The sequence below is a fragment of the Ambystoma mexicanum genome, chromosome 6q, assembly GCF_040938575.1.
Source record: "Ambystoma mexicanum isolate Mex_15411 chromosome 6q, UKY_AmexF1_1, whole genome shotgun sequence".
Classification (NCBI taxonomy): domain Eukaryota; kingdom Metazoa; phylum Chordata; class Amphibia; order Caudata; family Ambystomatidae; genus Ambystoma; species Ambystoma mexicanum.
In genome coordinates this window covers 1,156,208,325-1,156,234,616 of record NC_090937.1, presented here as the reverse complement: position 1 = coordinate 1,156,234,616, position 26,292 = coordinate 1,156,208,325, and the positions used below count along the sequence as shown (strand labels likewise).

The 26,292-nt window shown below is 44.5% G+C and overlaps 1 long non-coding RNA gene across 1 annotated transcript in view; it reads left to right on the top strand.

Annotated features, from left to right (window-relative positions):
• The window catches only part of LOC138516541 (uncharacterized), a 198,632-nt gene that overhangs the window by 123,923 nt on the left and 48,417 nt on the right, over nt 1-26,292 (top strand). The window contains exon 3 of the long non-coding RNA XR_011282284.1: nt 22,236-22,303. This is a non-coding gene — a long non-coding RNA (uncharacterized lncRNA). The remainder of the gene's footprint in view (nt 1-22,235; nt 22,304-26,292) is intronic.

The following is a 26,292-nucleotide window of genomic DNA, read 5'->3' as shown; positions in this document are numbered from 1 at the left end:
GGCGCAGGACTAAGGGAGGCTGGCCAGAGTCAGAGTGGGAAAGTGGGAGCAGGTTTCCCAGTGATCTCTGTCTTGCTGGCCTTAAGGAGAGATCGTTTGCAACTCAACAGGGCTGAATTGTGGACAGACAGTGAGGAATGAGCGAGGAAAAGGAAGAGGCAGAGGGTAGCTTGCAAGAGAGCTGTGTGTCATCCGCATGGAAGTGAAGGCAAAGATCTTGTGGGCCAAAGGGCCATATAGACATTGAAAAACCAGGGGGATAGATTAGATCACTGGGGGATATCACAAATAAAGAGAGTGATAGCGGATAGAGAAAAGACCCAAGTTCCACCTGGCAAGGACGGTCAGAGAGAAAGAACGTAGGCCATGCCAAGGCCCAATCTGTGATGTCCAGGGTACCACAGAGATGGGTGATCAGGATGGTTTGGTTTACTGTAACAAAAGCAGAGGAGAGGTCAAGGAGAATGAGGACAGAGGAAGAGTTAGAGTCAAGGTTTGAGAGCAGGACTTCACTGGTGTTCAGAAGAGCAGTTTCTATGCCTCTGGATGCCATAAAGCCAGACTGATGGTCATGGAGACAACCAGCAGATTCAGTGTGGAGGGTAAGCTGAGAGATAGCCAACTTCTCCAGGAGTTTGCCCAGGAAAGGAGTGATGGAGATCGGGCACCATGGGGATAGATTAGATCAATTAAGCAGGGAACATAGCATCACAATAAATGTATAAATAAACTTCAAAAGAATGACTAGCCTAGATAAGGTGGACCAAGATAAACATGGCAGTACAGATGATTAAAGAAATGGTATGAATGTACACACCCAGAGTCTTAAAGCACGTTAAAGTTGTCCAAATATCCTTTCTGAGAGCAACGGAAAGCCTATTTTAGAGTGAAGTGCCTGTAAACTCCCCCCCCCCCCAAGATATTTGTTTCGATACAAGTCTTATCTTACATGGTGTTAAACCGCGCCCTTTTGGCAAAGTAAGACCACAGTTGGCTGCAGAGGAGCCAATGGGCTTTGCAGAAGCTGGTGGCGCTGAGTGGTGATGTCATTTGCTGCCTGGAGCCCTAAACGTAGTCATCCCACGGCAGAGGATAGCACCCGTTTATATTATATTCACATAGATTTGAGCATTTGTGTGTTTCCAGAACTTGTTTGGGGTATCATTTATTTACAGTAGCTCCATGACACCTTTTCTGGAAGTGATCGATCAAATGGAGTTAGCTCTGGGTGTGCAAATGCTTGGGTTCCCTGGCACGAACTATGATGATTTTTGCTTTGAAACTCTCTCCATTGCAACGGATTTGGGTGGTATGGATATTAGCGGTAGCGCAGCTCATAGAGTGCGCTGATAGGTAAGAAGTGATTATGAGCTACATTGGCAATATTCCAGTATCCCCACCACGAATACCACACGTGGTCACCACTAGAACTGCCCATGTCATTCTGAGGTGTCCTCGTCAATGATGACTTTACTGCCAACGGGGCGGTAAATTCCTGAGAAAAATGCAGTGTTCATGAAATACTGCAAGTGAGATGTTCAGTGTCCAGTTTTTTAAAGAAAATACAGAAGAGCGTTTCCATCCCTTTTTGAAGGAAGGAAACATATAAGGGTTAAGACAGTGCAGCTGTGCAGAAAAAGGCCGGCGTGCTGGTTCCAACTTTTCAATCGAATTCCCATCGATACAAAACATTACTCTCATCTATTTGCAGTCTTAATTTGTTTGGTGTTTCTTAACTCGTCTTTCTTTGGACATTACGATTTAAAATACAAACATGCCGAACACCGTGAGTACAATTCCAGTGACTATGCGCTTCTCACGCTTCTGAGCACATCGTGGTGCAGGGCCACGCCCATTCCATTCCTTCGGATATGCTCATCCACCCCTCCTTTTGCTGCCCCCTGCATTTATTTTGGGCCATTGTGAAAGAGACATGCTAGGGAAGTCCCGCATTTATGGGGCACGCTGTTTTGCTAGGCAGAGGGGCAAGCACGTGTTTTACCTTCAACTTCTAGGTGGAGATAAAATTATAGGAAAACCCCCGGGTTTTCGGGAGTTATTTCAACTCCCTCATCTGGTTTTTACTGCATTGAAATACCTCAATACTTATGAGTATGGGCGGAAAATACAGGCGGTATTTTACAGTTACCGCCATACTCCTAATGAACCCATTCTGTTGAGAAGGCATGCAAGGAGCCCTAATACTGCATCAAAAAAGCCCAGGGAGAATGATATAGTCCCGAGAATCACATCTAACATGGGATTTGCTAATGAAACGAGAGGCATTAACCATTTAAAAGAAGCCGTCCAGCCCTCTGCATTCAGAGAACACGCCTTTCTTCCATTCTCGAAAGTTGGACAGATTGTCAGCGGACAAGGAAACAATGCAAGGCAAGCACAATGCCATTGTGTGGCGCAGCAATTCATGCCAACTCGCCTGTCAGGGCCTACAGAAAATAGCACTCTTGATCGGACTCTTCCATCACGGGCAAAACACAAGAACACGGGCCTGTATACAACATATACGTTTAGCCGAGGAGGCTTAATCTCAATTTCTCTATTTGGCACAGTAACCTCGCTGTGCAGAGGGATACAGATCGAAAACGCGCAATATATGACAGCAGGGGTTCCATAACAGGGCGCTGAGGGACTTAATATGCTTCTGTTTTCGGTCTTATCTTACAGGCGAGGGTAGGTAATATAGACTGCCATATGTAAAGTAAGGCATACTGGAATCTTGGCTACCTTCAAATGACCAAATGCTATGATCCTGTGTAAATCAAATTATATCTCTGTGCCTTCTTTCCCTCGTCTTCAAAATTAAGCACCCTATCAATTCTGTTGTCTGTCAAAATCACTGGGGCGGATTCACAAAAGAAATGTGGGGACAGAATGCTAAGGGCAAAGTGCCCCTCGCATTCTGCCCTCTCTTCCCCCCTGCACCCAAATCCCTGATGGACAAATGGAAACGGTATGCTGGATCCAGAGGGGGGACAGTCTGTACGTGCAAGGCTCCCATCCCATTAATGCATACCCAAGCATTGGGCGTGTTTCTGACACCAAGCTATGAGTTCAGCAACTGAGGATCGGAAATCTGTGCCCTACTCATGTGGGTTCAGCGAGCACATTTGCAGAGATGGGCTGTAAATTGCCAATCAATGAATAAAGTATTTTTATGTTTCCACCTCTTATTCAGAAATGCCTGTGCCACGCATAAGCATTCCTATTTGAGGCCAGACTTGCTGCCATAGTCCAGTGCAGAAGACCCAGTGCAAGTTTCCCGATTCAGCCTTTGAGATGTGACATCAGCACACAATTGGCTTCCTGTGAACTCCCCCGCATGTCTCTTCATCACATTGCAGACTCCATCACAGGAGCTTCCGGGTGCAGCTTAGCTTCATTAGGGTATGTATATTCCCCACAACACATGAACCACCACACTTGCTAGTACACCTCTGATCACCATAGAGTTCATGACAATAGAACAATGAGTGCACTCCGAGGTTGTGCAGGCCACCCACGAAGTGCCATGACAATAGCTTCCAAATCTTTATGCATGCGTTAATACTTCAGTTGTAAATATTTTGCTTAACCTTTACTTTAGGTGCTGAAAATACATTTTAGTTTACATTTCATGATTTTGAGGACTGTGTATGTTTGAGTTGTATCATACTTGTGAATGGCACAGGCTCTCAATCATCCTTTTGGTCTGCCTTACCTGGGGTTAACTTTCAAGGAAGTTGAGGCGCACACGCCTTCTATGAAACACTCTAGGATGGGCACTCCTGTCTCAGAACTCACTTGCAGTCACTGCCGGATCCGGACCATGCCTGCCCTCTTTGGTGAGCTGAGACTGGTCTCCTGCAAGCTGCTAAAGAACAAGATAGCCAAATGATCCCGCTACAAAATGTTGCTGATTGATCGTAGGTGCCACTGCTTAAGGATTTGTTGGCTGTTTTTAATGCCAATTTATAAGCATATTTTCTAGAAAAAGGCTTCTCCTCTGCAATGTAACCTGCAATGTTACCACCTCTTAAAGTGGGGCCGCTTTTCCCCAATCTGCTGTTCCTACTGAAACCCAAGATATTGCAAATTGACGGTTCACTCTACGCAAGGGTTGGGAGGAATATGATAAATGGGACGAGGAAGGATAGGCATTGCATAATAAAGACTCCTGCATATAATCATGCCATATCTCTTCACCCCTCTTCCTCGACCCATGCCTCCCTGTGAAGGAATACCAAAGCAAGGCAACCCTCAGTTTGCAAGATGCCCGAGGATCTGAAAAACATGGATACAATTCAGAATACAAAATAAAACCCAGGCCATAAAGACAAATTCAAGACTCTGTCCCAAAGCAGGAGATTGAATGAATCCATGGCCCCAAACTATAAAGGAGAACCAATACAGTGGTAGGAGCCAATGCAGGTGGCCAACAACATTCTATCATAGGGGGCCTTTTCTCAAGGCTCAAGAGGCTGTCTAACCTCAAGAAGAAGGTTTTAGCCATCTGCTCTCTGTGGAAGCAGAATGCAGTATACCTTGGATAACTGAGCGAAAACCCATACAAAAACACAACCCCATAAAACAGAAAAGCTTTTTGCCTACTGTTAATACTCACATAATGACACTACGTAGATGCTGTCTTCCCTTTTTTCGGAAGAAAAGAACATGCCTGACCTACATAGACAACCATGTCCATTCACTCAGATGTAGGGGAGACTGCATGAGAATCACTGCTAACTACAGACCTATCTCTCTTCTGCCTTTCCTTTCTAAACTCCTTCAACGCCTTGCCTACTCTCAACTCTCTTCCTTTGTCTCTACATCCTCTCTCCTTCCCCCTTTCCAATCTGGCTTCCGTCCCAAACATTCCACTGAAACTGCTCTCACATCTATTCTCAACTCACCCCTCTCCGCTCGTCATGCTAAACAATCCTCTATTCTCATTCTCCTTGATCTCTCTGCCGCTTTTGACACTGTCGATCACCCACTCCTGCTCCTCACTCTCTCCTCCTTTGGATTCAAAGGACCTGTTCTAAAATGGCTATCCTCTTATCTTTCTGCCCGTTCCTTTGCTGTTTCATGGGGAGGCCAGACCTCTCCTTCCTTCCCTCTAACTTATGGTGTTCCTCAAGGCTCTGTACTTGGTCCTTTCCTCTTCTCTCTCTACACCTCCCTTATCGCCCCTGTTATCTCCTCCTTTGGCATCTCCCATCATTTCTATGCTGATGATACTCAGCTCTTTCTCTCTTTCTCCTCCTTCACACCTGACCTCCATCTTAAACTCTCCTCTTGTCTAACAGCCATCAAGAACTGGATGTCCTCCCGCTTTCTTTCCCTCAACACAGATAAAACCAAAGTCCTTTTCTTCCCCTCTAATACTCTTTCCCCCTCCTTTTCCTCCCCCTTTTATCCACTTTCCTCCCTCCGATCTCCCTATCTCCTCCCATGCTCGCAATCTAGGCATTCTATTTAACTCCTCTCTCTCCTTCTCGCAACACATTTCACTCACTTGCCGCACCTGCCGATACCACCTCTACAATATTCGCAAAATCCGCCCCTCTCTCACATTCCATGCTACCAAACTACTAATTTCCTCGCTCATTTTTTCCCGCCTCTTCTACTGCTCCTCTCTATTCTTCGGACTTCCCTCTTCTCAGCTTGCCCCTCTTAAATCCATATACCACTCTGCCATTCGTACACTTTGTCTCCTTACCTCCCGCGACTCCATCTCCTCTTCGCTCTCTCACCTTGGCTAGCTACCTTTCCACCTACATCTAAAATTCCACTTTCTCTGCCTTGTTTTCAAATCCCTCCATGGTCTTGCTGCTCCTTATCTCTCCTCCCTTCTCTCCTTCTACTCCCCCTCTTGCTCCCTTCGTTCCGCTGACCGCTTCCTTCTCACTGTACCTCCTCCCCCCTGTGCTTCCTCCCGGTTCTGCTCCTTCCAACATCTTGCTCCACTGCACTGGAACTCTCTCCCCCTCCCAATCCGCTCTTCCTCTACCTTCACCTCATTTCGCACTTCCCTTAAATCCCTCCTTCTCCATTCCCCACGTTGAAGCCCCCCCCACTACCCTCTCATTCCCCCCCTGTTTCTCCCCTTTTTTAATTCCTCTCTCCCCTCTCCTATTACATTCTTTCTCCCCTTTCTTCTACACTTATTCTATCCTTCTCCTGCCCCCTCAACACTCCTATCCCCACTCCTCTTCCCCCCCTCTCAGTTAATTGCTCCTTGCACTGTTTTGTAGAATGATTCAAGTTGTATTCTTGCTCACAATGTTAATTGTTGTTATTTCTCTGTATTTGTTGTTCCATTGTACAGGGCCTTGGTGTAAGGCGCTCAATAAATAAATAAATAAATAAATAAATCAATCAATTAGGAGATCCAGGCAAGGTCAAATGATTCTTAGGAGACAACGAACCAAGGAGGTTGCCAACCCAAAAGAATTGGATACAACAAGAGACTTAAGTTAATGTTAAAATTGCCTATACCAGATTAGGTCATGTTTCACTAACTGTAACGGTTTATTGAGAGGCCACACTCAACACAGGGAGTTACTTCCCTCTCCAAACTAAGTGTCACACAATAAATGGTTAATGGTTCTTTTACTCAGCACTATCTCAGCCCCATATCATGCCCCTTGGATCCCTCCCCCTGAGCTACCAATGAGCCAATAACCAGGCTGTTGTACAGGGAATATATTTATATTTAAATATATTTGTATTCATTTGAATTATAGGTAATAGAAAATTGCATTAAACTACACACACCACCTTCTTTGTGTCTCATAATTAACTGCTTGTTACACAAATAAATCACACAAATTAATTGGGAAAAACACAAATCCCAGTACTTAGTCTCAATTTCAATTTGATAAATAATTAGCGCTGGTCAGTGAACAAAATCAATTACAAATATAGTGCTGTGCAATTTCGATTTTCCTGCATGCTTAAAAGGCTAGCAGTAAATAAACACAGGATGATTTAGCAGTGAGTTTTTCAGCCCCCCCTATATTTGATCTGTGTTGGGGAAGTCAGATAGAAAAATTGGGACGATTTAAGAATTTGGAATTTCAGACGCCCCTCCACTTAAATGTTGGGGACCGGATGGTAATAATTCAGCTGATTTGAGAATTTTGAATTATAGACCCCCCCCCAATTTAAGGGCCTGTCTTGGGAAAGCTGGATGGTAACAATTGGTCCGATTTGAGAAATTTTGGATTTCAGACCACCCTCCACTTAAAGGCCTGTGTTGGGGAAGCTGGCAGTTTAAAGATGTTTTTATTTTAGGGACAAAGACACCCCTCTTCATAAAGAAGTCGCGGTCAACAGGACAAATAGGATTACCCAATTAAATTATAGTCTATAGTTTTCAGGGCACACCGGCAAGGAGGTTTGTTAATTTCAAATTTTAACAACATCGCCTGTGGTGTTCTGCCAAGAGGAATCAATTAAAATCATAGTTAATTAGTTGAAGGATTTGCACAGTTTTGCCCCCCCCATCCCCCCACCCACTATAAAGGGAAAGGATTTTAAGGCAAGCAGATTCCCCCACCTTTTGGTCTCCCTGGGCTCAGTTCTTCTTACATAGAAAGCCTCTGTTTAAAGTTCAGGAAAGCCAGATGCATTTCAGGACCTTCTTAGGACAGGGCAAGGGCCTGGTCACTCCACTTTCAAGGATGGACCCCAGATCTTCACCATAGAGTTCATTCAGATTTTAAGCCTCCCCAGCCGGAGGCAGTGCAATAGACAGCTCTACCCAGATGCAATCTGATCAAAATCTCTTTTGGTGTTTCCTGTCAGCTGTCAGATGGTAATTTTGAGCAGCTCTCTCCCGATTGTAATTTTAGGAGCTCCTGCCTTTCCTCATATTATGGCAGTGATGACATCATCAAATTTACAATCTTGGGGAATAGCCTGCAAGAGTTCTCGCAAATAGGTTTGGACAGTTACCCTTCTCTCGCCTCCCAAATCCAGCCTCTCTCTAAGGATAGATTTAGGAATCTGGAACAGACATATGGCAACTTGCCTTTGAAATCCCCTTTTGTATTCATGTCAAATTTTGGCAAAAATCTAGCTATGTGTCAAAAAATGCATGATTTACTAGTAACTGCCATAATGTATATATATTCTGCTTCAGATAATCATGGGGAATATAAGAAAATGATAGCCATTTCCACATCATGTTGCATGGCCAGGTGGTAATTTTCCACCGTTTACACAAAAAGCATAATATTTATGTAAATGTAATTTACTCCCCACATTACTAATTTGACCCTCCACCAGTTAATTAACTCTTACATTCAGGGAATGTTCAGATCAGCCAGAAACCCATTTTCGCTGGTGATTGCAATCCCCTAAGTCACAGATGGAGGGATTTTATATCAACAAAATTGCCTTGACATTATCTCAAAAATGAAACATAAATGTAATCAGTGCGACTTGTAGTTTCCGGGAAAAAGCAACAATTCTGACAGTCCATTTAAACACAGGGAATCTTCATATGTGCAAATTGAGATTGCCTTCCTGCAGGCTATTTGCCACCCTTGGCAGCCTGTGACTAGGTTTTTTTTTTACAAATGTTGTACCATCCTTTTTGCTGTTTGAAGTTGTTGTTTAAAGTTGATATCTGCAGATATTCAATGGGGGATGCATATGCTACACAGAGATCTCCCACTTCTGATAATGAGCTGGGCCAGCTTTGTGATGTCAGAAAGGCCTGTCATCTTATCTAAACGGGAGCATCATTCCGATCTGAAAGGCTTCTGCGCCTCATTACGAGTTAGGTGGTAAGTGGTAAAATGTTACCGTCATTTTAACTACTATGCCAAATTATGAGTTTTGGTTTTGAATGGAGGATTTACCTCCAGAAAAACCCTGGAGGTAAATCTTCCCACTCAACACCATAAAATCAGCAGAATTGGCGGAATTACTGCAGTGGTAATTCCGCCATGGTAATTCTGCAAAAAAAGACCCATTGGGTCCAATGGACCCAAAATAAAGAGGGAATCATTACACTGCCATCGCCACTTGTAATCAGGCGGAAATTCTGCCTGACCAAGTGGCGGTAACAGTAATTCCTCAGGGATATTTTTTGGAGGATTTATCCCCGAATTTCTGCCTAACTCGTAATGAGGCCTTCTATTTATTGTATTTCTTTCAAAGTTTCAGCTTCCCTTGATTGTAGCCCATGGTTTCACACCTCCCCCTACATTCTGGTCATGCACCAGCCAGGGGAAATTGTCCTGCCGAGAGCCAAGCTTTCAAAGACAGCAAGTCTAGAAACATTTTTTTTCCAACACCCTTCTGTCAGGACGCATTTTATTGCAGTTGTGGACAGTTGGGATGAACAAACCAGGCTGGCACTGGGGGAAGCCATTTGTGAATTTTGCCCATTGTCCTTGGCTGACAGGAACTCACATGCTGTATTTTCTAGCATCAGCCTTTATTCTTTGACAAAGTGTGTTTTCCAGATCAGATTTCACTTTGCTTTTTCGCTGAAAGTGCATGGCTGTTTCTTTCAGTCATTAATAAAATACACTTCTAATTATTTGCTTTGCGTTATTCTTCTGAAAAGTGGGTCTGAATCATCACAGTGCATCACCTTTTGATGTTTGGCAGTTTCAGTGAAAATGCTGCATTTATTTCTCAGCCAGTAATTTGATGTGCTTTTCCAATCTGCACTCGGATTACATTTTGGATTTAACTTTCTCTGGATCTCCACTGTAGAATGACACCCACATTGTCTGTTTCAGGGCTACAGGAACTTTTTCATGGAAATAAAGTGGGTTTTCCTTTTCAGATTGTTTGCTGGTATTTTGCATGTGAAGCATAACATACATTACTTTTTGTCAACACACACACCATGGGCTTCATTACGACCCTGGCGGAGTGGGTTTACGCCAGCGTTATTCGCGGCGGACCCGTCCGCCCTACTACGAGTTCCCGTAGCGCCATGGAGCGTTTTCCGCCTGGTTTTTCCGGGCGGAGAAATCCATGGCGCTACAGGACCTTGTTGTTAATTACGCCACCGTATTTTACGGTGGCGCAATTAACGCCTTCCCCACTCCCATTATACCCTATGGGGCAAAAATGGGAATGGGGAAGGGTAAAATGGGGAATGGGGATTTACCGCCCCGCCAAGGTCGGAATGGGGCGGTAAATCCGCCAACCCCCATGGCGCTATCGGCAGCTTTCCGCCGTGCTCCATGGTGCATATTGCGCCACGATTTCCGCCAGGGTCGTAATGAGGGCCCATGTCTTTTCCCTGACGTCTTTATATTGTATGGGGAACATTTTTCTCATGTCTTGCTTTAACTTGCAAACACAGAGGCAAAGCCGTTTTGATGTCAGCATTTAAAAATCCTGTTTTTCAAGTGAAAGGGACCTTTGAATTTCTTCTGCCTTTGTGAATTAAAATGCTGTTTTTCCTTGGTTATGACAGGTAGGCCTTTTTCACATGGCCCTTCAGTTCCATTGGTTTGGGGTATTTGATAGTGGGGCGCTCGATGCCCCACCCCTTGTTCTTGCAGGATTCTTTGGTTGCGAAGCACAGGGCAGAGTGGGGTTTCATCCGAAGTCCCCTTTTCTTTTTCTTATATTTTTGTTTGCGTTGGAGCCCATCAGGCTCAATTTCCTTCATTAGGCAGTGGCCACACCAGTCACACCTTCTGTCTCTGGATTGGGTTGTGTTGCACAGCACCCCCTTTATTCTCTCCTACCGGGCTCCTTGGGGTCCTTTCTGGACTCCCCTCTTGCCTCCAGGCCGGAAGTGAATGGAGTTAATTATCTAACAAATAGAAAAAAAAGAGCTTCAGTAATTTTTACATAACATATTTCTCTGGAGGATTTCCACAGAATAGACTAAAATAACAACAGCATACAATTATATCACAAGATATTTTCACCATTCATCAAACCGTATTTATTTATGTTCTTCCTTATTGAATCTCAAGAGATTCAATACCTCTCAACTCCGGAGGGAGGGAATTCCAAACTTTGGGTCCAATAGCAAAAAAAGCAGTGTTAGAGAGACCTTCACTGTTCTGCATTTTGGAATGAACAAGAGGTGTTGATTGTTCGATCTCAAGGCTCTGTTACAAGTTCTTGCAGATAGTAGGTGCAGTAAGTAATTGGGCATGTTTCCCTGTCTACATTTCTGTATGATGGTCAGGGTTCGAAATAAAATTCTGGATTCCACAGGTAGCCAATGGAGAGTGTGTCTAGCCGCCGTAATGTGATCTCTGCACTTAAGCCTCATTACCACTCTTATGGCTCCATTTTGGCAAACTTGTAGTTGTTTCGATCAGCTTTGTCCACACCAATTAGCAGGCTAGAACAATAATCAATATTTGCTCCTATAATTGCTCTAGCAATAGTTTCAGCGTTATCTTGTGAAATAAAAGGTCTTAAATGTGCTAACAACTTTTTGTAATAAGCACAAGAAGAAACTAGACTGCTAACATGATGCTTCAAGGAGAGGCGCTGATCCAGTATCACGACCAGGGTTTTCACTTTCTTCAAGGGAGTAATTCTTTCACCTCCTAGATGAAAGCTTTCATAGTTTTGACCCATTTTTTTTTCAGAATATGAGGTGATCCAATTACTAGAAGTTCAGTTTTAGTTTTGTTAAGCGCTAGTTTATTGTAAATCATCCAAGTTTCGATGCCAGCAAAGACTTTATTAATATGAGCCAGACAGCGGGATGACACATTGCGTGTCATCTGCGTATTTGGTGAATATCACACCCTCATGATCCAGCATGACAAATAGGGGAGCAGTGAAAATATTATGAAAGCACAGAGAGGTGCAAGCCTCTTGAGGCACGTCACACATAATAGTGGCGGTGCAGATTCTGCCTCTCCACAAAACACCCTACTGTTGCGACTGGAAACGAACGAGGAGACCTATTGGGTGGCCAAAGGGGAAAAATTGGCAACCTCATTCAGCCTGGTGGACATGATGGAATGGTCCACCAGGTGGAATGCCGCGGAAAGATCAAGCAACATCAGTAGGTATCCTCTTTACCGATATAATCCGACTCTGTTAGAGGAAAACTCACATGGGCTTCAATGTGTTGATAAAGTTCCCCAATGATAGGGTCCTCCTATGTGCAGTAATCAAATCTGCATCTGGGGTATCCCTGCTCCACTGGGCAGTAGAGAGATCACTATTCGCACAAGTTTGTGACCGGCTGACAGTGGCAACTTGGATTTCCCACAGCAGGGATTCCGTTTCTATGAAATCCTCCAGCAGTGCTCCAGTTTTAGCCAGCTTGCCTGCCAGGTCATTCCACATCTTATCTGGCCCCTCTATTTTGGAATGACCTCTTCTTCCAAGAGATGGTCATCTCATTGGAGGTCACCAGATCGTCAATTCACTGGATCAGTTTGGCATGCTTTAAGGGTGAATTGTTAGCACAAAGAATGCCTGGATTCTTCCAGTTGATCAGGTGCTCCACAAACCCATTCCTGACATAATCAGAGTTACTGATTATGACCAGTTCATTGAGTTGGTGGTGCACTGCAGTAGGGATGGCTTGATGAACGTCCATTAACTCTGCAACCTAACTACTTCAGGGTGCTATTTTATAATATGCAGAGGGCTTTGGGGTATCATCACCAAGGCATTCCCAATGCCAGCCACCAGTTGTTTTTCCCGTTGTTCTCAACATGGCAGGAACAACCATCCACATAAACTGTGGGTATCCCCTGACACATGTCTTCTTCATAGACCTTGTGTGGGGAAGTTAAGTATGCCTCAATGGTGTTGTTGGTCATTAGACTTTCATCCTCGAGACAGTTTTCTTGAACCCAACTATGCAAGATCACCAACCCTTGCGCTAGGGGACTCTTCTTGCTTTGGCCATATCTGACCACCACAGGAAAGCCTTGCATGGACGGAATCCAGGAAGTAATTCTGGGATTATTAACATTCCCCGTCTGGATTCTGGCACTTTGTAGAAAGTACAAGGGTTGATGAGGAGTCTCAACAATTATGTGATCCCCCTGGATGAATGGGCGGTAATTCTTCAACGCTCATACCGTTGCCCGGAGTGCCTTCTCGCATTCAATACATTTTTCCTCCACAGGGGGCAAAGTCTTGCTCTCTTACGAGATGGATTGGTTGACCTTGTCATGCGTTTGATGCAACACCGCTGTTAGGCAAATAACTGAGAACCCTGTCTCAAAGAAGAACTCCTTGTTCTTTATGGGGTAAGCCAAACAAGGAGCCTGGGAAAGGCTTCTTCTCATTTGTTTTACTGCCTCGGCTTGTTACGGACCCCACTCCCACTTGGTTCCGGTCTTCCATAAATTGACCAAGGGTCGAGGGACCACTGTGTATTCTTCGATTAACTTTTAACTATAATTAGTGAGTCCAAGAAGGCTTCATAATTCTCACAGAGTGGTAGAGTCTTTTTATTTCATTAAGGCTTCCACTTTCTTTGCTTAGGGTTTGAGATGCTCAGGGGTGATCTCGTGCCCTTTACTCGGGTCTTAAACCACTCTGCTTTCTTAAAGGACAGTTTTGCTCCAGCTTTATGCAACTGTGTTAGCACATAGCAAATATCTGCTATATGTTCCTCCACACTGGAGTTCTTGATCAGAACATCATCTACATAGTCCAGGTTTAATCTTTTGCCCATGTCGGGCACAGCCTTATGTAGAAAGATGTTGAACTCAGTTTATGTATTCAAAGGGGGTTTGGGTCCACGTGTATTCCTGGCCATGAAGGTAAAGGCAAGCTTGTACTGGTCTTACTTACTCCCTTACTCACGGATACTGTCCAGTATCTGTTGGTCAGGTCAATGGCAGTGTACACTTTTGACTTTGGATCTGGGCCAGTCCCTGATCGATGTAGGGAAGGGGCAATCTTGACATGTGGACACATCTGCACATAGTCTCCCTTGGCCATTTGGTTTCAGTATCCCCAGTACTGGATTGTTGAAGGTATTGTGGATCGGACAAATTATCCCATGGGATTCTACATTTTTAATAATCTCTGTGAGTGATTCCATGGACGCAAGAGGTAACCTGTATTATTTGACAGATACTGGAGCCATCTCGTAGTCTGTGGGTCTGGTGGTTGAATGAATGGATGTTGGTCCACAGTCTGATGAGTCCACTGAAAAGATATCTTGGAATTCCAGGAAGACTTGTTTCAGCTTTTGTCTTTGTTCCTCAGTCTCACTCACAGGCATCAGTAAGATTGATCCTTTTCTCGACCATCAGCTTGAAACCTGGAAAAACCTGGGGCTTGGCAATTTCAGCGGTAGCCTTCAGTTCAGTGGAGAGATCTCTTTTGATGGTATTGACCTGGACAGTAGGTTCCAGGGATTTGAGGTAGTGGTCCTTGACTCTGAACACTACCTACTCCCTCTTAATGTCACAGGTCACCTCTTCCATCCTGTAGGAGCAGGAAGAGTACACCATGAAATCCCCCCTATGGATAGTAAAAATCTTTTCAGATGAATACTGTTGTTGTTGAAACAGTTGTTTGGGATTGGTCCCATAATTTCATGATCTAAATCAATAGAATAATGCCAAAGTGATACTTCGAGGGTCGCTGTTATCCACCAAAATATGAATGATGTTGTGTTCTAGGTTTACTGGAGGTGTCAGATTTAAATAAAAGCCTTGTTGTTGTAGATGGGAATTTAGATTTATACAGGCGTCCTGATGCTAATTTGTTGCCTCTATCCTGGGATGGTAACCTCTTCTCGCTCTTGAACTTCATTGGCAGAAAGCAAAAATTGAGCAGACCGGAATTATTTTTCCGTGTTGTCAATGCCCATGGGTTTACCCCCAGTCAGAACAAGGCTGTTATTTATTAGGTCCAAATTGATTGTGAATCGGTTGAGAATGTCACTTCCCAGATAAAAAGCAGAAGGGACATCTCTCACGACCCAACAATTATGTTCTATGCTTTTGTCACCAATTGACTTTTTTACCATACACCTGTTTGGCAGGAGATGTTTGCAATATAGGGTTTCCAGACCTACTTCCCATTTTCAATCTATTTGAATTGGTCTGATCTTTTGGGAGTTTGCTGTATATTCCTTCGCTGATGAAGCTCCTTCCGTTATTCAGGCATACCCTGGCAAGCACCGGCTCCTCCCCCTCATTTAACTCAATGGAGAAAAACAACTGTTCGCCCTTTTTCTGAATGTCCATCAGACTTTGAGTGGCTTCTTCCTTTTATGGTTTCACAGGACTCTGGATTGCCACTTAAAACTGGGAGGAAGGTTTATTTTCAAGAATGGAGAAGGGTTCCCATCACCAGTTTATTATCCTACAGAGACGACAGTGATGTCTGGTTAGTCTGGATCCAGAGGGCCTTGTTTACACAGTCGATCAGAGGAGATCGTTCCCCAGTAAACAATGTCTACCTTAGGGAGTCACGACTATCAGCGGATGTTTAACTTACCCACTTTTTATTTCCAGATTGGCAGTCCCTTCTACGGAAATATAATTACTGTTGAAATGTTTGAGTTGTCCCAGAAGTGGTGTGAGGGGAATTTGGTGGCCCTTCCCCCGTCCTGAGTTTAGTTGGTCTGAGGACTTTTTGGACAGGAGGGTGGCTGATCATTCACACTGACCCTGCACATTCACAGGTGCATAGAATCAGCCTCCTTTCTCCTGCAAGGTGATATTATATGATATGATAAGTTATAACGTGCTTAATACCCAGAGGTTTCTAAGCGCCGACCTGGAGATCAAAACCGTGGTGCTCCGTGTCGTTTTGCTTTCAAGGCGAGCACTTTGTCTCTGAGCTATCCGCCCGAGACTGCAAAGAAAGTGTGAGTTATTTGTCAACCGAGTGGTCATTTTATTAATATTGAATTCCGACACTGTGTGATCTTGCACAATTTTCTGTGTCGGAGATCGGGGAATCTGTAAAGAAAACATTTCAACTCGCAATGGGAGTCGGTGGGGAATCCTCATTTTCCCCAGCTCCTTGACTGTCCACCTTTATCTGGCGACAGTTTTCAGAACCTGTTTGGAAAAAGGACACCCCCTCAGTATCAATTCTGTCTGATTCACCTTTTTGGAGTTGAAGAGTTTCTTGTACTGGGTCAGCCTCCATACTTACCCTGTCCCACTCAGGGTCTTATGGGACCCATTTTTCATTGGGAGGGATCCCTCCATTTCTGAAAGAGAAGATCTGCTTACCTGAATCCTCCAAGGATTCTTCTCTTACAAAGAGGATGCTCCAGAGTTTCTCACAAAGTGGGTTCTTCTCTGGCCTCACTTACCCTTTGCTCTTTGGGTTCTAACATTTTGGGGGTAAAAGAGACACTTTCAGGCTGAGAGGTTTTTAGGGGTTCTCGCTGGGTGAGAAAGGAAGCATCCTCAAGGGTTTGGCATGTCCCCTCTACCTGTGCCCATCCTCAGGTACCTGTGGTTTGTAAGACATTTCATCCCATCAGCCCTGGGTGTTGGGGAATTCTCGGAAGTATGGTTAGGTTGAGGGTTGGACTGAGCCCTCAGCATGCGCCCCAGGTCATCGGTCAGTTGCTGGACCTGTCGCTCCAGCTGCAAGACCTTTTCTGGGTGGTGGGAGGTCCTCGCAGTCCTGTTCTGGATGAGTTGCAAGGGGCAGAGAGTAGAGGCAGGAAGATTTAGAAAGAGGCTGTTCAATAATCCAGCCTAGGGAGAACCAGAGCTCTGGAGACAGTGAGCTTCTGGGGGAAGCATCTGGGTGGTGGAGTGATACTTCTCTCCTGAAGGAAGTTTCTAGGGAAGTTTCCTGGTGCAGTACTTACCTGATTGGTTCCCCCTCTTGTGCCTGGGGAGTGTATACATGCCCCAGGATTGGTTTGGTACCCTTGTACCTAGGGTTTATATAGGTGGCAGGGCCTGAGGGATCATTGTTCTGTGCCCCTGCTTGACCACCATTCGATCTGGTCGGGTTGGGGAGTCCCTTCTGCCTTCCATTTTGCTTGTTGACAGGAGGGTTACTTTTAGGCCCCCCGTCTCCAGATTCAATGGAGCTGTAGTTTTTACCTGTGCCTCCTTCGCAGCAGCAGGGGTGTTAGATGGTTTTGGGAGTGTTTTTACTCTCAGTGGACTTCTGAACCTCATAGATCCTGGTGGCCTGTTCAATCACCCAATCCAGGTTCCTATGATCATTAAAATCACGTACCGAGTCAGGATGTATTTGGGGAGCGCATGGAAATAGGTGGTCACAAACTCCCTACTATGTGTGTTCACTCGCCAGGAAGTCTGAGCAAATGCCTGCTTTAACTCATGCACAAACGCCCTAGGCGCCTGATCCTCCTCACATTGCAAATTATATGCAGCCTTACAGGCCTCCTGTGGGTTTCTGTGGGAGGAGAAAGGTTTTAAAATGGCCACCTTACAGGTGGCCATTTTAAATGATCCTGGTCTTCCAGTCACACAAAGAAACTTGAGTACTCGGGTGAGAAATTCCATTTAGCAAATGCTATACAATTCACATAATTTCTGATCTGGAATGATGGGTTCAAATATAAGGGTGCCTGTTAAGCCCCAGGTCCTCCAGGCTAGACACATAGAACAATAATACAATGGACCTCGGCAAGTGAGATTGGAGACTCTCTTGATACAGACATCAATATTGTTAATATCACAAAATATATTTAATTATATATAACTTAACAGTATTTGTTCATACACCATATCTCTTAAATGATAAATTATTCAGCATCCACGTGTATATTCCACCATTCATATCACTATTGATTCACGCACTCATTAATGTACATTTCTACACAGGTGGGTTGTTCAAGTAGCCAAAAATACTCATACATTAAACCAATTCCTTACACCTATTTCCATTCCAAATGGGTGTTCACACAAAATATAGATCAAATAGCATTTTGCTTATTCAATAGTATCGACATATGTTTCAGTCATCAGGTGATGGCTATGGATAAAGTCACAATGTTAGGGCAACCTTCTTCAGGATGCGGATGGGTTGTAGGTGAAACCTGCCCGATGTGTCATCAGGTGCGAGATGTCATCTAGCATAAATCGCCAATCAGCAGTAATGGAGGTAGTGTCAACGCTGGAGTATATCCTCAGCCCTTCTGTTGTTAACTTAACAGAGGCCTGATCACGTGGTCAAGATAGGGCCCTTTAAATCACGATGCGCCATGCATCAATCCATGCTCACAATCCAGAGAGTGCAGGTGTTGAACCAACTGCACTTTTCTACTTCTGTCTTTCCTTCTTTCGGAGAGTGTTCTCTGGTCTCTTGGGCTTTTAACCTTTGAATGGTTAGCTCATCAAGTAGCATCAAGATTATGCAAAAAATATTTTCATGCAGGAACACATCAGGTAGAAGCGCAAAATGCGTTCGTGTGAGCCGAGGGCAAAATACTGAGACCATTCAAAGTTGAGTTGCATTAACTGCAAATTCCTCTTTTTTGGTGCAGTTTCTGCGAATCCTTAGAAACTTCCCATATGGCAGATTGAGTTTGAGACCATCAGGATGGAAACTCGAATAATGCAGTAAGGAGTTTTTGTCAGTTGTTTTCCTATACAGTGTTGTTTCAAGGACCCTTCTGATTTTTTGATAGTTAGGTTTAAAAAATTAACTTGCTCCATTCCAATCCATCAATGATATTTATGTGCCTCTTCATATTAAAAACACATCATCGATGTATCATTTCCATACAACTAGATGGTCTCCATATTTCAATCTTTTTAAAGCATTGTCTAGACCCCGTATACACCTGTCATCAATACATAGGTTCGCCACATCTGGGGCAAATGTTGCCCCCATGCTCACTCACTTCATTTGTTTAAACAATTGCTGTTTAAAGAGGAAAAAGTTTTCAGTCATCGCCAAACGTGCACATTCTAAGATGAAACCTGTTGGTGGACTATGTGGTACATCTCTCTGGTCTTGACAGTTAGCTAATACATCTAAACATTCAATTTGCGGAATGGATGTGCATAATGTCTTGACATCCATGGTCACCAAAATGTCGCTCGGTTCAATGCTGATGTCCTTACTGATTCGTATCATGTCAGTTGTGTCTTTGACATACACTGGCATTTCCAACACAAAGGGTTTTAGGAACAATTCTGTATAAACAGCCAAAGACTCCAGTAGGGAATCTATTGCCCATGCTATATGTTTCCCGGGCGGGTTTTGTCCGTTTTTGTACACTTTCGGTAATATCTAAAATGCAGCTCATTTCGGATGGGTTTTGCACAGTAACCCCCCCTCTTCTTTGCTCAACCATTCCTCTTTAATTGTGTGACTCATCAGGCTGGTAATATCCTCCTGTAATCTAGATGTAGAATAATAGTCTATTTCTTTGTAGGATGCTTCATCTGCCAATAGCCGTAAGCATTCTGATCATAGTTGGTAGTTTCCATCATCACTATACCACCCCCTTTGTCTGCAGGCTTAATAGTTATTTCTCGTTTATTGATCACATTTTTAAGGCTCAATCTTTCTGCTTTACTTAGATTATCCTGTTGGTAGTTATTTATCTCAATTGCCTCATGCATCTGCTTTGTCACAATATTCTCAAATGCTAATATCTCAGGGGGACATATGTGTGGAGGAAGGTAAAAATGGGACTTCGCTTTGAGTCCTTTGATGTTCTTGATTTCGTCTGAGTCAACGGTGATCCCGGATTTCGCAGAGTTCTTGCTGATTAAAAAGACTTAAAAAAATGTTTCAATCTGATGTTACGGAAGAAATGATGTAGTTCCATTGCACACATAAAGACATCAGCTTTAGCTACTGGGACAAACGACAATCCTTTAGTAAGGAGGACCAGTTCAGAGGCGTTCAGTGTGTATTGAGATAGATTAAAGATGGGTATACTGTCCTTATTTATTGATCTGAGTACCATTGCTTGCTTCTCATGCTTTGGCCAAACTGCGGCTGTCTCTGCCGTGGTCGTCTCCATTGCCCCCCTCTTTGAAAAAAAACCTTGTTGTTGTTGACCTCTTGTGCCCCCCATTGTTCCAGGCCCTGATCGTCCCATAGACTGATCAGAGTCACTGGAGGACCCTTAAGTGTTAGAGAAAGTCACATACCTGGTCAGTCGGCGGTTATACATCCCACTGGTGATTTGTAGGTAGAAGCCAGCGCACAAATAAGGATATGTTTTTTCTTCCTTATAATTACTCTTATCTTTCTGTATATTATGTATTTTACGGTCTAAATTTAGCTGTTTGAATTTTTTCTAATTCGTCTTCCAAATTCTCCAATTTTATTTTTGCCTCTTGGACTGTTATATTCTCAATTAATTGCTTGTCAATGACTGCTAGTTATTCCCCCTGTGCCTTTGCCTCCTTTTCTTCAGTTTCAATTATCAGCATGATCCAGTCCCCGGATCACTTATTCCCTACTCCACTTCAATTTTTTTGGAATCTAGGATTGTCTATAAACAGTCCTGGAATATTTTTAACTTGGAGTCCCTCAGGTATTATATACCTTCTTTCATGTATTTCAGCATACATCTGCTGTGTAAGTCAGTGCAAATCAGCTTTTTCTTCTTTTGAGTTATTTTACCTATCTCGTAATTTACCCCTGAATTTGGGTCATTAGTCTTGCCCCCTTTGAGGAGTGCATCAGTTTCTAATAGTTTCTTATAATGCTCATCGGAGAAGGAGTATATATTAACATTCTCCATAATTTCATCACTTTTAATTTTGCCACACTATAATCAATTCCCTTCCAGCCAATGGGCTTTACTAACAGTATACAAAATATAAGGGTATCTGTCAATGATACTGGTCCTCCAGGTAAGAATCAGAAAACACAAACAAAATCAGACCTATCTCTGCCTCATTTCATGCCCCTTAGATCCTCCCCCATGAGCTATCAATGAGCCAAGAACCAGCCGGTATATAGGAAATATATTTGTATTTATTTGAATTATAGATAATAGAAAATCACACTAAACTAAACACGCCACCTTCTTTGTGGCTCACAATTAACTTCATGTTACACAAATAAATCACCCAAATTAATTGGGAAAAACACAAATCACAGTACTTTATCTCAATTTCAATTCAATAAATGATTAGCGCAGGTCTGTGAACAAAATCAATTACAAATGTAGTGCTGTGCAATTTCGATTTTCTTGCGCGCTTAAAATGCTAGCCGTAAACAAGCACAGGGTGATTTAGCAGTGGGTTTTTCAGCCCCTCCCTCTAATTTTGGTCTGTGTGGGGGAAGTCAGACAGAAAAATTGGGCTGGTTTAAGAATTTGGGATTTCAGACCCTCCACCCTCCACTTAAAGGCCTGTGTTGGCGTGCCAGATGGTAAAAATTGGGCTGATTTGGGAATCTTGGATTGCATTAAAGGCTTTTGTTGGGGAAAATGGCAGTTAGAGATTATTGTAGGTTAGGGACAAAGACACCCCTCTTTCTAAAGAAGTCGGGGTCAGCAGGACAAATAGGATTACTCAATTAAATTACAGTCTATGTTTTCAGTGCACACCCGGAATTAGGTTTGTTAATTTTGAATTTTAACAAAATCAACCTGTGGGGTTCTTTCAAGGGGGATACATTATTTTTATATTTTTAGTTAATTAGGCTAATGATCTACACAGTTTTGCACCCCCCTCCCACTCACCAAAGGCAAAGGATTTAAGGCAAGCAGATTCCACCTCATTTTGGTCTCCCAGGGCTCAGTTCTACTTACATAGAAAGCCTCTGTTTAAAGTTCAGGAATGCCAGCTGCATTTCAGGACCCTCTTGGAGGATAGGGCAGGGATCTGGTCACTCTGCTTTGGGTCCAGCTCTTCACCATAGAGTTCAGTCAGCTTTTAAGCCTCCCCAGCAAGAGACAGCAAAAACAGACAGATCTACCCAGATGCAAATTCAGCAAAATCTCCTTTTGGGTTTTCCTGGCAGCTGTCAGATGGTCATTCTCAGCAGCACTCTCCCTATGGTAATTGTAGGAGTTCCTCCCTTTCCTCATAGTACAGCAGTGATAACACCATCAAGTTTACAATTTTGGGCAGTACCATGCAAGTGTTCTCGCAAATTGGATTGAACAGTCACCATTCTCGCATCTCTCAAAACCAGCCTCTCTCTAAGGATTAGTTTAGGAGTCTGCAACAGACATATGGCAACTTCCCTTTGAAATGCCCTTTTGTTTTCATGTCAATTTTTGCAAACATCTAGTTATTTGTCAAAAACTTTGTGATTTAATATTAACTGCCTTTGTGATTTAACAGTAACTTCCTCACTTTTCTCCGTCTCCTTCAAAGCTGGCACTGCAAGCCTCCATGAGACCACAAGTATTTTGAAATATCAAGATCACTGCAGAACAGCGCAGGTAAGCCAAGCTGGGCACTGTTTGAATTCATGAGTGCTCGCTTTGAAACAAAGACTTTTGCTCAATCATCACCAAAATTGCCACGTGGGCACCTTCTACAATTTTTGTTTGGGCCTGAAACATATATTTACTTTGCTGCCTTTATCATCACAGCAGCCAGTGGGGCTGTTGAAGTCTGTGTGGCATTGGATCTTCAAACATGGCCGATGCCATGTCCCACAATGTAGTGCCTTGCCAGCCTGCCTTACCTGCACCATGTTTTCCATCCCTTGCAGCCTAAAGGCCAATCAGGGGGCCAGCAGGTTGAGCCAGCCCCTGACAAAGGCCCACCACTAATGCCCCTGTCTGGCCCTGTCCGAAGCTGGAGGGAGCCGCTCGCAATGCGGCCGCTCCAGTGACTTGTCCGCAGCCACACTCATCAAAGAACAAACCAACAGTGACTCCTATATGCAATAACCATGGAAAACCTGTTTTTGCATTTCACCAGTAAGCATCCCGGATTACCCTGTCCTGGACTATATCCCTCTGCCCTTGGTAGCTTGGTTGAATCATGTCTCCCTTCCCCTCTAGCTTAACTGCAAACTGTAATTCCTGCACCGCTTAATATATGTATCTGCTGTGCTTCAAACTCACCCATTGTTCTCTTTCTGCTGGTTAGTGCCTTGCTCAAAATACGACTTTAGGTGGGCTTTTAAATCTGTGAATTCCCCATTTTGTGCTGCATTTTAGTGCTTTATTGGAAATTCGAATTTAGGTGAGCTTTTAAAATCTGTGCATTTTCCATTTTGTACTGCATTTTAGTGCTTTATTACAAATTAAAATGTAGGTGTGCTTTTTAAACCTGTACATGCTCCATTTTGTGTTGCATTTTAGTGCTTTATTGGAAATTCAAATTCTGGTGTGCTTTTAAATATGTGCGTTAATTGTTTCCATTGCGCACCTACCTCTTCTGTGCCTGCCTGGCTGCTAGGCCACTTGGTGACTTCCCATACACTGTGCAGCTTCCGTGTTTGTCTCTCTCTCTCCTCCCCTACTCCCATGGCACTTTCTATTTCCCCTATCTATACCAACTGCTACTCTATCATCTAGTCTCAGCTGTCTCACGAAGTCTGGAAGCAAAAAGCTGAAAAAGTTTTCCTGGACTCTAACCCAGGCCTACCTATTGCTGACACCTATGTCAATGCTACTTCCAGGCAGACTACTACTGACATCCTCTTTTCTGCCCACTCCGCTGACCTATGGACCCCCATCTGGTCTCCACTCTATCCCCCTTCTCCACCACACCCATTAATGGTGGAACTAGGTGGGAAGTACTCCTGGCATAATACTCATCCTTTAGGTGTATCATTAATGTTCATCACAGTGGCACTATCATGGCCCAAGGTTCTCAACCTACCCTTCTCCTTCTCGACCAGCGCCTGCCCTCTCTCATAAACTTCCTCCCTTCACCTGCCACTCCTCCTTCTTCCTTTCCTCTCACCTCGACACCACCATTGATGAGAGTACCACACCCATGTACCCCCAGCGGAAAACCTTCAAAGGTGACAACCAGCTTCCCTTAACTACTCTGAATGCTCGCTCTGCGGTCAAATATTCCTCTCACATCTGTCTCCTTCTCGAAGACTCTAACCTAGACATCCTCACTCTTATCGAGATGTGGTTCAATGCCAGCTCTGTCCCTGCTCTTGACACTCTCCTTCCTGAGGGCTACAAAACCCAGACCCAACAGGCCATGATTTTCCCTGAGTGGGTCCCTGCTTCCATCATACCTACTCAATCCTACTCCTCTTTTGAATGCCTCACCTATAGGCTTGGGGTCTCGCCCACCCTCTCTCTCACCCTCGCCACCATCTGCAGTCCCCCAGGCCCCGTCTCTCTCTTCCTTTCTGATTAGGCTGACTTTGCCCCCTCTCTCTCAACCTCTTCTTCTACTCTCCTCCTCCTTGGTAACTTCGATAGCCACCTCGATCCCCTTGAATCACACACTTCACAGTTCCGTGCCCTCTGTGACTCACTATTCTTCCTTCTGGCCTGACCCACTCAGCCAGACTCACTCTGGAAGCCCTAACTTCTGGCAACATCCCTATCTCAGATCTGGTCACCACCCCCCTTTCAAGGTCTGGGGCCACTTGGCCCTCTATCCGAGCACCCCCAGCACTCCCAACCTCCTTCGCCGTCATCCGACCGATGAAACAAGCATCTTCCACCTTAATCCCCCTCTGAACCCTGCCTCTGACTCTCCCTCTGTCTCTGTCCTTGCTAACCTGCACCCCTCCATCTCCAATACCCTTGACATCCTAGACCCTGTCATGAGGATCTACCTAAAACCTGCCTCAAAGACCAATGGCTGGTATGACTACGATCTAGCACCTCTGAAATGCAAGTGCAGAGTTGCTGAAATGAAGTGGCAGACCTTGGGTTTACCCTCTGACAAACTGGCTTGGTGCTTGCTCCAAAGGCAATATCGTTTCTCTATCTGCTCTATCTGCTCGAAAAAAAGCTGGCCCATATCCAAGCCCACATCTCTGGAGTCACTAACAACACGGCCAAGCTTTTCAAAATCTTCAAGGAACTCACCAATTCAGCTGCAGTCTACACCTCTCTCCTTCCTTCCCAGGCTCTCTGAACTGCTCTGGCCTCCCATTCCACCTAAAAAATGCAGGACATTCTGTCCTCACTCTCCTCCACCCCCATGTCCACTCCTGTGCCTCTTCCCCTGCCTTCCTTAGCCCCCGCATTCTACCCCCTGCACTCTCCTCCCTCCTGCCCATAGTACCAGATGAAATCTCTAAAGTTATCCGCTCTATGAAGGTCTCTTCCAAACAGGTGCTCCCCTGCTCTTCTACAACCATTAAGGACAACATCTCCTCTCTCACCTCAGCTCTCGCTGACTTCTGTAACCACTCCTTCACGACTGGCTCTTTCCTTCTATCCTTCAAGCACCCCCTTGTGCACCCTCTCTTAAAAAAGCTGCCTGCTGACCCCTCCTGTCTGGCTTATTATTGCCACTAGGTAAACTCTTGGAGAAGCTGGTCTTCCCCCAACTGACCATCCACAGTGACATTTTTGGTTGCCTCCACCACCATCAATCTGGATTCAGGGCATTCAGAGGCATGGAAACTGCTCTCCTGAACACCTGTGAAGTCATGCTCACAAACCTTGACTCTAGCTCTCCCCTGTTCTCATCCTCCTTGACCTCTCCTCTGCCTTTGACACTGTGAACATTCTATCCTCATAAAACGACTCAGTGAAACCCCTGATTGGCTGACCTCTTTCCTCTCTAATCGCCCTTCCCCTTTCTCCTCCACCACCACACTTTCTACCTTTGGCATCCCCCTGGGCACTTCCCTATCACCGTGGCTCTTCAATATCTATCTCGTCCCTTTTGCTCACCTGATCCCCTCCTTCTCTCCTCATTTCCAGTGCTATGCTGATGACACACAGCTTTTCTTCAAACTTCCCTCTACTACCACCTATCTCATCCCTGATTGTCTATCCACCATTCAGGCATGGTGTGCAGCTAACGATCTCTGTCTGAATGCCAGTAAGACAGAGATCCTCCTCATTGGGACACCTGAGTACTCCTTTCATTCTACCCTCTGACCTCTCTCTCTGGGCCTTCTACCCACACCATCCTGTGAGGCTAAAAACTTCAGGGTCATCTTCGTCTCTGCTCTCTCCTTCACCTCTCACATCATGGACCTTACCAAGAAGGCCCACTTCCAGCTTCACCTCCTCAGAGGCATTCTCCCTTTCCTCACCTTCCCCCAGGAGCTCAATGTATCCAGAGCTCTGGTCCTCGCTAGGCTGGACTACTGCAACGGCCTCTTTCTCAGTCTCCCTCTTTCTTCTCTAACCCCCTCCAGCTAATCCAGAATAGGGCTGCAAGACATATCCTTGGCCTCAAGTCCAGAGACCATTTATCTCTAGCCTTAAAATCTCTCCACTGGCTTTCTTTGGCTTCAATGATCCAATACAATACCCTCTGC